The following is an 11,625-nucleotide window of genomic DNA, read 5'->3' as shown; positions in this document are numbered from 1 at the left end:
TGAATGCTTCAATTAAACCTGCCTCCATCACATTCTCAGGCAGTTCATACTTTAACCACTCGCTGCGTGAAAAAGTTTTACCCCATGTCGCTTTTGCTTCTTTTACCAATTACTTTAAATCTGTGCCCTCTCATTCTCGATCCTTTCACAAGTGGGAACAGTTTCTCCCTATCCACTCTGTCCACACCCCTCATCATTTTGAATACCACTATGAAATCTCCTCTTAGCCTTCTTTTCTCCAAGGAAAACAGTCCTAACTTCTCCAATCTATCTTCATAACTGAAGTTCCTCATCCCTGGAACCATTCTCATGAATCTTTTCCATAATCTCTCCAATGCCTTCAGATCTTTCCTAAAGTGTGGCACCCAGAACTGGACGCAGTACTTCAGCTGAGGCTAGTGTCTTATACAAGTTCAACATGACCTCCTTGTTCTTGTACTCTATGCCTCTATTACTAAAGCCGAGGATACTGTATGCTTTATTAACCGCTCTCTCAACCAATGACTTATACCCCCCCAGGTCCCTCTGCTCCTGCACCCCCTTTAGAATTGTACCCTTTATTCTATATTGTCACTCCATGTTCTTCTGACCAAAATGAATCAATTCACATTTCTCTGCATTGAACTTCACCTGTCATCTGTCCTCCCATTCCACCAACTTGTCTATGTCCTTTTGAAGTTCTACACTATCATCCTTCCAGTTCACAATGCTTCCAATTTTCGTATCATCCATAAACTTTGAAATTCTGCCCTGTACACCAAGGTCTAGGTCATTAATATATATCAGGAAAGGCAAGGGTCCCAAAACTGACTCCTGGGGAACTCCACTACAAACCTTCCTCCAGCCCGAAGAACATCCATTGCTCACTACTCTTTGTTTCCTGTCACTCAGCCAATTCCATATCCATGTTACTACTGTCCCTTTTATTCCATGAGTTATAACTTTGCTCACAAGTCTGTTGTGTTGCACTGTATCAAACTCCTTTTGAAAGTCAATAAAAGCAAAATACTGCAGATGCTAGAAATCTGAAGTATAAACAAAAAGTGCTGGAAATACTCAGCAGGTCTGGCAGCATCTGTGGAGAGAGAAACAGAGTTAATGTTTCAGGTCAGTGACCATTCAGATGCTGCCAGACCTTTTGAAAGTCCATGTACACCACATCAACAGCATTGCCCTCATCAACCCTCTCTGTTACCTCATCAAAAAACTCCAGCAGGACAGTTAAACATGATTTTCCCTGAAGAAATCCATGCTGTCTTTCCTGAATTAACCCACATTTGTCCATGGGACTATTAATTTTGTCCCGAATTCTTCTTTCGAGAAGTTTTCCCACCACCGAAATTGAACTGACTGGGGAGTGAGACGAGGTGAGTTGCTTTAGCAGAGAGCCAACATGGGTTCGTCAGGCCGAATGGCTTCCTTCTGTGCTTTCGCCATTCTATGATTGTATGATTCTAGCGACAACTGTTGGTGGAGAGGCAGTGATGCAGGAATGGGTTGACAGAAAGGGGAAAGTCTGGGCTGGTATGTGTTTGCAGCATTTGCAGCTTATGTTCGGGTTTGTGAATAAAGGTGATTTGGAAGCTGTGTTCCAAATTGAAGTGTTTACTGGAAGGAAGAAGTTGATGTAAATAAAGAGTAAAACGTGTTAAGATGAAGCGTGGTGTGATTGTGGATAGCAGTAAATATAGTGTTGGTGAATTATTTGTGTTAATAAACTTCCACTGCACCCTCTGCTGCAGGCTGCTGTTTATATCCAGCTGTGTATTAGTGCTGTGTGTTAGCGAGATAAATGTTTGTTTCAACGCTGTTTATAAAGCAATAGCATTGCACTCAAACAGTCCCAGACATAGCAACACACGTACAAAAGCAAAATACTGCGGATGCTGGAAATCTGAAACATAAACAGAAAATGCTTGAAATAGTTGGCAGTTCTGGCAGCATCTGTGGAGAGAGAAACAAAGTTAATGTGAGCTAAGGAAACAGACCTGAACTGTTAACTGTTTCTCTCTGCACAGATGCTGCCAGACCTACTGAGCATTTCCAGCATTTTCTGTTTTTATTACAGCAACACCTTTGATCAGCAGTAGCGGTGATAGTGCGAGCCAGGGGGCAGCCGGGAAGGTACGTTTCACTATGAAGTACTTACCTGACGATTCGGCGGACGCGGACACGGGGACTGTTGGGTAAGTGAACTTATATATTCGGGCAGTGGCTAAACCCGAAACACTACATGTGTCGTGTCTCCCACCCATCCTCCTCCTCCAACCAAAAAAAAGGACTCTTGTGTGGAGGGTTTGGTAAGGTAAGGTTTTCCTTTATATTTTTTTATTCTCTGTTGTCAATTTCGAGCAGAGGGGATGGAAGCTAGGGCAGTTGCATGCTCCTCTTGCAGGATGTGGGAGGTAAGGGTCACCACTTGTGTCCCTGCTGACTTCACCTGTGAGAAGTGCACCCAACTCCAGCTCCTCACAGACCGCGTTAGGGAACCGGAGCTGGAGCTGGATGAACTTCGGATCATGCGGGAGGCAGAGGGGATGATAGAGAGCAGTTATAGGGAAGTACTGACACCTCAGTCACAGGATAAAGGTAGCTGGGTGACCTTCAGGGGAGGGAAAGGGAATAGGCGCACAGTGCAGGGATCCCCTGTGGCCGTTCCCCTCAATGATAAGTATACCGTTTTGGATACGGTTGCGGGGGGGGACCTACCAGGGGAAAGCCACAGCGGCCAGGTCTCTGGCACTGAGCCTGGCTCTGCGGCTCAGAAGGGAAGGGTGGAGAATAGGAGAGCGACAGTGATAGGAGATTCATTGGTTAGAGGAACAGACAGGAGATTCTGTGGTCACGAACGAGACTCCCGGATGGTATGTTGCCTCCTGGGTGCCAGGGTCAGGGATGTCTCAGATCGAGTCTACAGGATTCCTAAGGGGGAGGGGGAGCAGCCAGAAGTCGTGGTACATATCGGTACCAATGACATAGCTGGGAAAAGGGATGAGGACCTGAAAAGCGAATATAGGAGTTAGGTTGGAAGCTAAAAGGCAGGACGAGCAGAGTAGTAATCTCAGGATTGATACCGGTGCCACGTGCTAGTGAGGCTAGAAACAGAGAGCGAGTGCAGCTGAACACGTGGCTACAGAGCTGGTGTAGCAGGGAGGGCTTCAGTTATGTGGATCATTGGGATACCTTCTGGGGAAGGTGGGACCTGTACAAGAAGGACGGGTTGCATCTGAACTGGAGGGGCAACAATATCCTGGGCGGGAGGTTTGCTAGAGCTCTTCGGGAGGGTTTAAACTAGTTTGGCAGGGGGATGGGAACCGGAGCTATGGATCAGTGGATGGGGTAGCTGTTGAACAGGCAGATACCGAGTGCAGAGAGTCTGTGAACAAGGTTAGACAGTTGACAGGGCAAAATATATTTCCAAAATATACTTTATTCATAAAGATCTGTAAAAATTACATTGCCAAACAGTTTCCAAACAGCACCAAAAATATAAACATTGCCAGGGGGACCAGTTTCCTTCAATACTGTCATGAGTTTCTTCCCAACCCTTCCGTTTCACAATTGTCATGTCAATTACAGTTTTACATTTACAGCAATTGAGAATATTAACGATACAGTTCGAGGGGTTTCCCATGGATCCAGCCCCTCAGTCCAGCTTATTGGGGGAACCTTACACTGTGGTCTTTCCCCATTGAGCCTTTGCTGCGGCTGCCCCAAGCTATAGTGCGTCCCTCAGCACGTAGTCCTGGACCTTGGAATGTGCCAGTCTGCAACATTCGGTGGTGGACAACTCTTTGCGCTGGAAGACCAGCAAGTTTCGGGCAGACCAAAGGGCGTCTTTCACCGAATTGATAGTCCTCCAGCAGCAGTTGATGTTTGTCTCGGTGTGCGTCCCTGGGAACAGCCCGTAGAGCACAGACTCCTGTGTTACAGAGCTGCTTGGGATGAACCTTGACAAAAACCACTGCATCTCTTTCCATAACTGCTTTGCAAAGGCACATTCCAGGAGGAGGTGGGCGACCGTCTCTTCCCCACCACAGCCAACGCGGGGGCACTGTGCGGAGGGGGCGAGACTTCGGGTGTGCATGAATGATCTGACGGGGAGGGCCCTTCTCACCACAAGCCAAGCTGCATCTTGGTGCTTGTTTGAAAGTTCTGGTGATGAGGCATTCCGCCAAATGACTTTGACGGTCTGCTCGGGGAACCATCCGACAGGATCCACCGTTTCCTTTTCCCGTAGGGCCTTGAGGACATTCCGTGCAGACCACTGCCTGATGGACCGGTGGTCAAAGGTGTTTCCCCGCAGAAACTGCTCCACGAAGGATAGGTGGTACGGCTCCGCCCAACTGCATGGAGCGTTCCGCGGCAATGTGACCAGGCCCATCCTTCGCAACACCGGGGACAGATAGAACCTCAGCACGTAGTGACACTTGGAGTTTGCGTACTGGGGATCTACACACAGATTGATGCAGCCGCACACGAAGGTGGTCATCAGGATGAGGGCCGCGTTGGGTACATTTTTCCCGCCCTTGTCCAGAGATTTGAACATCGTGTCCCTCCGGACCCGGTCCATTTTAGATCCCCAGACGAAGCGGAAAATGGCTCGGGTGACTGCCACGGCGCAGGAGTGGGGTATGGGCCAGACCTGCGCCACGTCGAGCAACAACGTGAGCGCCTCGCACCTGATGACCAGGTTCTTACCCACAATGGAGAGAGATCGCTGCCCCCACATGCCCAACTTTTGTCGCACCTTGGCTACTCGCTCCTCCCATGTTTTGGTGCACGCCCCGGCCCTTTCGAACCATATCCCCAGCACCTTCAGGTAATCTGACCTGACGGTGAAGGGGACAAAGGATCGGTCAGCCCAGTTGCCAAAGAACATGGCCTCGCTCTTGCCGTGGTTAACTTTGGCTCCCGAGGCCAGTTCGAACTGGTCGCAGATGCTCATCAGTCTGCGCACGGACAGCGGATCCGAGCAGAAGACGGCGACGTCATCCATGTACAGGGAGGTTTTGACCTGAATGCCTCCGCTGCCTGGGATTGTCACCCCTCTTATGCTCGCATCCTTCCTAATAGACTCAGCAAAGGGTTCAATACAGCAAACAAACAAGACCGGGGACAGAGGGCAGCCCTGTCTGACTCCAGGTTTGATCGGGAAACATTCCGATTGCCACCCGTTGATTGAGACTGTGCTACTGATGTTTGTGTAGAGCAGTTGGATCCAATTGCAGATTCCCTCCCCAAACCCCATTTTGGAAAGCACGTCCATCATGTAGGTGTGCGATATCCTGTCAAAAGCCTTCTCCTGGTCCAGGCTGATGAGGCAGGTGTCCACCCTCCTGTCCCGTACGTAGGCGATCGTATCCCTGAGTAGCGCGAGACTATCAGAGATCTTCCTGCCGGGTACAGTACAGGTCTGATCGGGGTGAATCACCAACTCCAGAGCAGACTTGACTCGACTGGCTATGACTTTGGACAGAATCTTGTAATCAACATTAAGCAGTGAGATGGGCCGCCAATTTCTGATTTCTGCCCTCTCCCCCTTCTGCTTGTAAATGAGGGTGATGATGCCTTTTCTCATGGATTCTGACATGCTGCCGGCCAGGATCATACTCTCGTATACTTCCAGCAGGTCCGGGCCGACCCAGTCCCACAGGGCCGAGTACAACTCGACCGGTAAACCGTCGCTCCCGGGAGTTTTACTCGTCTCGAAAGACTGGACGGCCTTTGTCAGCTCGTCCAGAGTTAGCGGCTTGTCCAGTCTCTCCCTCCTGCTGACATCTTAGACCTCTGTGATAGATGACAGGAAGGACTGGGAGGCTCTGCTGTCTGTGTGCTTCGCGTCATGCAGCCCAGCATAAAAGGATTTGCTGATCCTTAGTATGTCGGACTGCGAAGACGTTACCGAGCCATCTTCTTCCTTCAGGCTGCTGATAACAGAGGTCTCTCTGTGTCCCTTTTGGAAGAAGTAACGCGAGCACGTCTCATCCTGCTCGATGGAACGGACTCTGGATCGGAAGATGATCTTGGAGGCCTCCTTGGCAAAGAGCGAGGCCTGCTGGCTCTTCACCTCTTGGAGGTCCTCCTTGACCTCGACCCCTATTGACTGCAACCGGAGTAGATTTTGCATAATTTTCTGGAGTCGGGACAGTTCCCTCTGTCTCTCTCTCGCCTTCTGAACACCTTTGTGGATGAAGAACCTCTTGATGTTCTCCTTAATCGCTTCCCACCAGTGAACTGGAGACTCAAAGAGGGGTTTCACGGTCCTCCAACCATTGTAATCCCTTTTGAGTTCCTCAACGTTCTCTGGGGTCAGCAGTGTCGCATTGAGCTTCCACGTCCCTCTGCCAACCCGCTGGTCGTCCTGCAAGTGACAGTCGGCCAGTAAGAGGCAGTGGTCGGAGAAGAACACCGGCTTGACGTCGGTGGATCCGACCGTGACAGCACGGGACACAAACAGGAAGTCAATCCTGGAACGGGCAGACCCGTCCGATCTTGACCATGTGTATCTGCGCTGCGCTCCGTCTGCAGGTTTGCTGAAGACGTCGTGCAGTTTGGCATCCTTGACTGTTTCTATTAGGAATCTGAACGTAGCGTCCAGTTTGCTGTCGTCACTGCCGGATCGTCCAGCCGCATCGATGATGCAGTTGAAGTCACCGCCTAGGATGACCGGCCTGGATGTCGCCAGCAGCAGTGGGAGCTGCTGGAAGACGGTCAGCCGCTCGCTGCGTTGTACCGGGGCGTACACGTTGATCAACCGGAGCGGAGCGTTGTTGTCCATCATGTCTGCTACGAGGAGGCGGCCGCCCACCACCTCCTTACCTTCGGAGATGGTGAAGTTACCTCCCCGCAGCAGAATACCCAGGCCGGAGGAACGGCAGTCATTACCCCCCGACCAGATCGATGGCCCGTGGGACCACAATTGCGACCACTGCCTGTAGGTGCTGAGGTGTGGTATTCCACACTCCTGCAGAAACAGTAGGTCAGCTTTGACCTTGGCAAGGTAATGCAAGGTTGAAACACATAGCGCAGTAGATTTAATGCTACGCACATCAATGGAAGCAATTCTTACACCCATGTTTTACTAAAAATTAGTTGTTGCTTCCCATACCATTTGTCCTTGCTAGTCCCAGTCCTTCGGGATGTTCCTGCATACCCATCTTGTGCGCAAGCAGTTTCACGTTGGTTGGGCTCAGAAACCCCTCCTGATTTTTCATGCAGGGTTTGTGCCGCTCGGGTGACATCGGGGGGGTCTTGTAGGCAGAGAGCATTGGGTTGTCCTCAGCTGCTTCCATCTGTTCCTCCTCGAAAACATCACAGCTCCCGGTCTCCCGGAGCTCAGGTGCGCCAGACGTGTCTTTGCTCCCGGTGTCCCAGAGCTGAGATGCGTTGGCCACGTCGTTACGTGTGGGGCATTGGGGTTGGGCCACGCCGGGCCCATCACAGCTTCCAGTGCCCGGGAGCTGGGATGCTTTATCATCCATCTCGGAGTTCTGCCGCCGCTTTTGAAGGGGCTGTCGTTCCAGCATTTCCCCGTCCAGTGAAGAGGAGTTGTTGCAGTCTGATTCAGAAGAGAGCCTCCTCTTGCCACTGGTTTGGGTGGTGGCTTTGGGATGTTTTTTCTTTGTGGTTTTCCTCTGGACCACTTGCCACTGACCTGTTTGTGTGGATAGGCTGACTGGAGGGGAAGCTATGTTGGATTTGGTGCTTGGCAACGAACAAGGCCAGGTGGCAGATCTCTCGGTGGGAGAGCATTTCGGTGATAGTGATCACAACTCCCTGACCTTTACTATCGTCATGGAGAGGGACAGGAGCAGACGGGATGGGAAAGTATTTAATTGGGGGAGGGGGAATTACAATGCTATTAGGCAGGAACTGGGGTGCATAAATTGGGAACAGATGTTCTCAGGGAAATGCACGACAGAAATGTGGAGGTTGTTTAGGGAGCACTTGCTGCGACTGCTGGATAGGTTTGTCCCGATGAGGCAAGGAAGGGATGGTAGGGTGAAGGAACCTTGGATGACAAGAAATGTGGAACAGCTAGTCAAGAGGAAGAAGGAAGCTTACTTAAGGTTGAGGAAGCAAGGATCAGACAGGGCTCTAGAGGGTTACAAGGTAGCCAGGAAGGAACTGAAGAATGGACTTAGGAGAGCTAGAAGGGGACATGAAAAAGTCTTTGGCGGGTAGGATTAAGGAAAATCCCAATGCGTTCTACACTTATGTGAGGAACAAGAGGATGGCCAGAGTGAGGGTAGGGCCGATCAAGGATAGTGGAGGGAACTTGTGCCTGGAGTCGGAGGAGGTAGGGGAGGTCCTAAATGAATACTTTGCTTCAGTATTCACTAGTGAGAGGGACCTGGTCGTTTGTGAGGACAGCGTGAAACAGGCTGATATGCTCGAACAGGTTGATGTTAGGAGGGAGGATGTGCTGGAAATTTTGAAAGACATGAGGACAGATAAGTCCCTGGGGCCAGACAGGATATACCCAAGGATATTACGGGAAGCGAGGGAAGAGATTGCCGCGCCTTTGGCGATGATCTTTGCGTCCTCACTGTCCACTGGAGTAGTACCAGATGATTGGAGGGTGGCAAATGTTATTCCCTTGTTCAAGAAAGGGAATAGGGATAACCCTGGGAATTATAGACCAGTCAGTCTTACGTCGGTAGTGGGCAAATTATTGGAGAGGATTCTGAGAGACAGGATTTATGATTAGTTGGAAAAGCATAGTTTGATTAGAGACAGTCAGCATGGCATTGTGAGGGGCAGGTCATGCCTCACAAGCCTTATTGCATTCTTTGAAGATGTGACAAAACACATTGATGAAGGAAAAGCAGTGGATGTGGTGTATATGGATTTCAGCAAGGCGTTTGATAAGGTTCCCCATGGCAGGCTCATTCAGAAAGTAAGGAGGCATGGGATACAGGGAAAGTTGGCTGTCTGGATACAGAATTGGCTGGCCCATAGAAGACAGAGGGTGGTAGTAGATGGAAAGTATTCAGCCTGGAGCTCGGTGACCAGTGGTGTTCCGCAGGGATCTGTTCTGGGACCTCTGCTCTTTGTGATTTTTATAAATGACTTGGATGAGGAAGTGGAAGTCTGGGTTAGCAAGTTTGCCGATGACACGAAGGTTGCTGGAGTTGTGGATAGTGTGGAAGGCTGTTGTAGGTTGCAACAGGACATTGACAGGCTGCAGAGCTGGGCTGAGAAGTGGCAGATGGAGTTCAACCTGGAAAAGTGTGAAGTGATTCATTTTGGAGGGTTGAATTTGAATGCAGAATACAGGCGAAAAGACAGGATTCTTGGTAGTGTGGAGGAACAGAGGGATCTTGGGGCCCATGTCCATAGATCGCTCAAAGTTGCCACCCAAGTTGATAGGGTTGTTAAGAAGGCGTATGGTGTGTTGGCTTTCATTAACAGGGGGATTGAGTTTAAGAGCCGCGAGGTTATGCTGCAGCTCTATAAAGCCCTGGTCAGACCACACTTGGAATATTGTGTTCAGTTCTGGTCGTCTCATTATAGGAAGGATGTGGAAGCTTTAGAGAGGGTGCAGAGGAGATTTATCAGGATGCTGCCTGGACTGGAGGGCATGTCTTCCGAAGAAAGATTGAGGGAGCTGGGACTTTTCTCATTGGAACGAAGAAGGATGAGAGGTGATTTGATAGAGGGGTACAAGATGATGAGAGGCATATATCGAGTGGATAGCCAGAGACTTTTTCCCAGGGTGGAAAGGGCTATCACCAGGGGGCATAATTTTAAGGTGATGGAGGAAGGTTTCGGTGAGATGTCAGAGGTAGGTTCTTTACACAGAGAGTGGTGGGTGCGTGGAATGCACTGCCAGCGGTGGTAGTAGAAGCAGATACATTAGGGACATTTAAGCGTCTCTTGGATAGGTACATGGATGACAGTAGAATGAAGGGTATGTAGGTAGTTTTGATCTTAGAGTAGGTTAAAGGTTCGGCACATCATCGTGGGCCGAAGGGCCTGTACTGTGCTGCACTGTTCTATGTTCTTTGTTCTATAACACAGGTGTTGGGAGGCTCAGCCTGGCTACGCAATGTTACAAGGACGCTGAGTGACACCATCGACAACGGGACAGAGAGAAAAACATACAGAAAACGAATAGACTGTGAGGAAGCAAAAGTGAGGAACGGAGAGAGAGAGACAGACAACGAAACTGAGATGGAGAAACAAGGCATTTGTATGATTGTGCTCTCCCTGTTGTCTAAAGGTATTTCCTGTTGTGTAAATATGTTTTCTGTTGTGTAAAGATGTACCCTGTTGTTGTGTAAAGGTTTTCCCTGTTATTGTTTTATTTTCTGTTGCTGACCGTCTCCTCACTGTGACCATTTGTCCTGGTATTATTGTGGCCAAAATCACCATCTGGTGGTGGAGAGGAGACTCTGCAGGAAGGGGTTGACAAAGTGGGAGAGACTCGGCTGGTCCGTGTTTGCAGTTTGTGTTCGTGTGAGCAAAAGTGATTTGTTACTGATTGATCTGTTCTCTCGAAGGAAAAAGCTGATTGCAATCGAGCGCATCTTGTTATTTTGGGGAAACACTCGATGTTTTGAAAGTGAACTGTTTGTGTTACTACCAAACATAAATAGCAGAGAATGGTTTCGATCTATCGAACTCTGGGTTATGGGCCCAGCACGCTTCCGCTGCGCCACTCTGCTAACTACTATTGTAAATTTTAGCTGCCTGTTAGTGAAATATGTTCATTTCTCCAATGTTTTTATAAAAATAGGATTGTGGTCGGATTTCTCAAGAATCCCGGACTCAGCAACACACGTGCTGACGGACTCACCCTCACTGCACAATGACACAAGGACACTGAGTAACAGCACCGACAATGAGGCAGGCAGAGAAAGACACACAGAAAACCAGGAAGAGATTATCAGGACCCAGAAGGGAACAGACAGAGAAAGGTACAGAGCAAACCAGCAAGAGACAGCGAAAGACTTTTGATTTATGTAATTGAGTTCTCTGTTGTGTAAAGATGTTCCCTGTGTTCTTTTAAAGATATTTCCTGCTGTGTAATATGTTCTCTGTTGTGTTACTGTATTCGCTGTTGTGTGAAGATGTTCTCTGTTATTATGTAAAATGGTTCCCTGTTGGGTAAAGATCTTCTCAGTTGTGTAAATATGATCCATCTTGTGTAAAAGTGTTCCCGGTTGTTTAAATATGTTCCCTGCTCTGTAATGTAGAGCTGCGTCTGCACTAATGGAATTGCTACAGTATCTTCCAGTCTGATACTGGATGAGGGCTGGAATGTGATCCAACGCACAGTCTTTCAAATTGAATTGCTATTGTATCTTTTGGTTTCACAATCCGGGGGAGTTTTAAACTGAATTCTCAGTTTGTATCTCAGGTTATACTATCTTTCAGATTCTCTCAATCTGATATCACACTTGAGATTTAGACTTAAGAAAGGATGTACTGGCATTGGAGGAGTTCAAAAGCGATTCACTCAGCTGATTCCTGAGATGAAGGGGTTGACTTATGAAGAACGGCTAAACAGGTTATTCATTCGTGTTTAGAAGAATGAGGGGTGATCTTTTTGAAACGTACAAGATTCTGAGGGGGCTTAACAGGGTGAAGAAGGGTCTCTGACCTGAAACATTAACT

Source organism: Heterodontus francisci, unplaced genomic scaffold (assembly GCF_036365525.1).
Source record: "Heterodontus francisci isolate sHetFra1 unplaced genomic scaffold, sHetFra1.hap1 HAP1_SCAFFOLD_52, whole genome shotgun sequence".
Classification (NCBI taxonomy): domain Eukaryota; kingdom Metazoa; phylum Chordata; class Chondrichthyes; order Heterodontiformes; family Heterodontidae; genus Heterodontus; species Heterodontus francisci.
Note: the sequence above shows the minus strand (reverse complement) of the source record.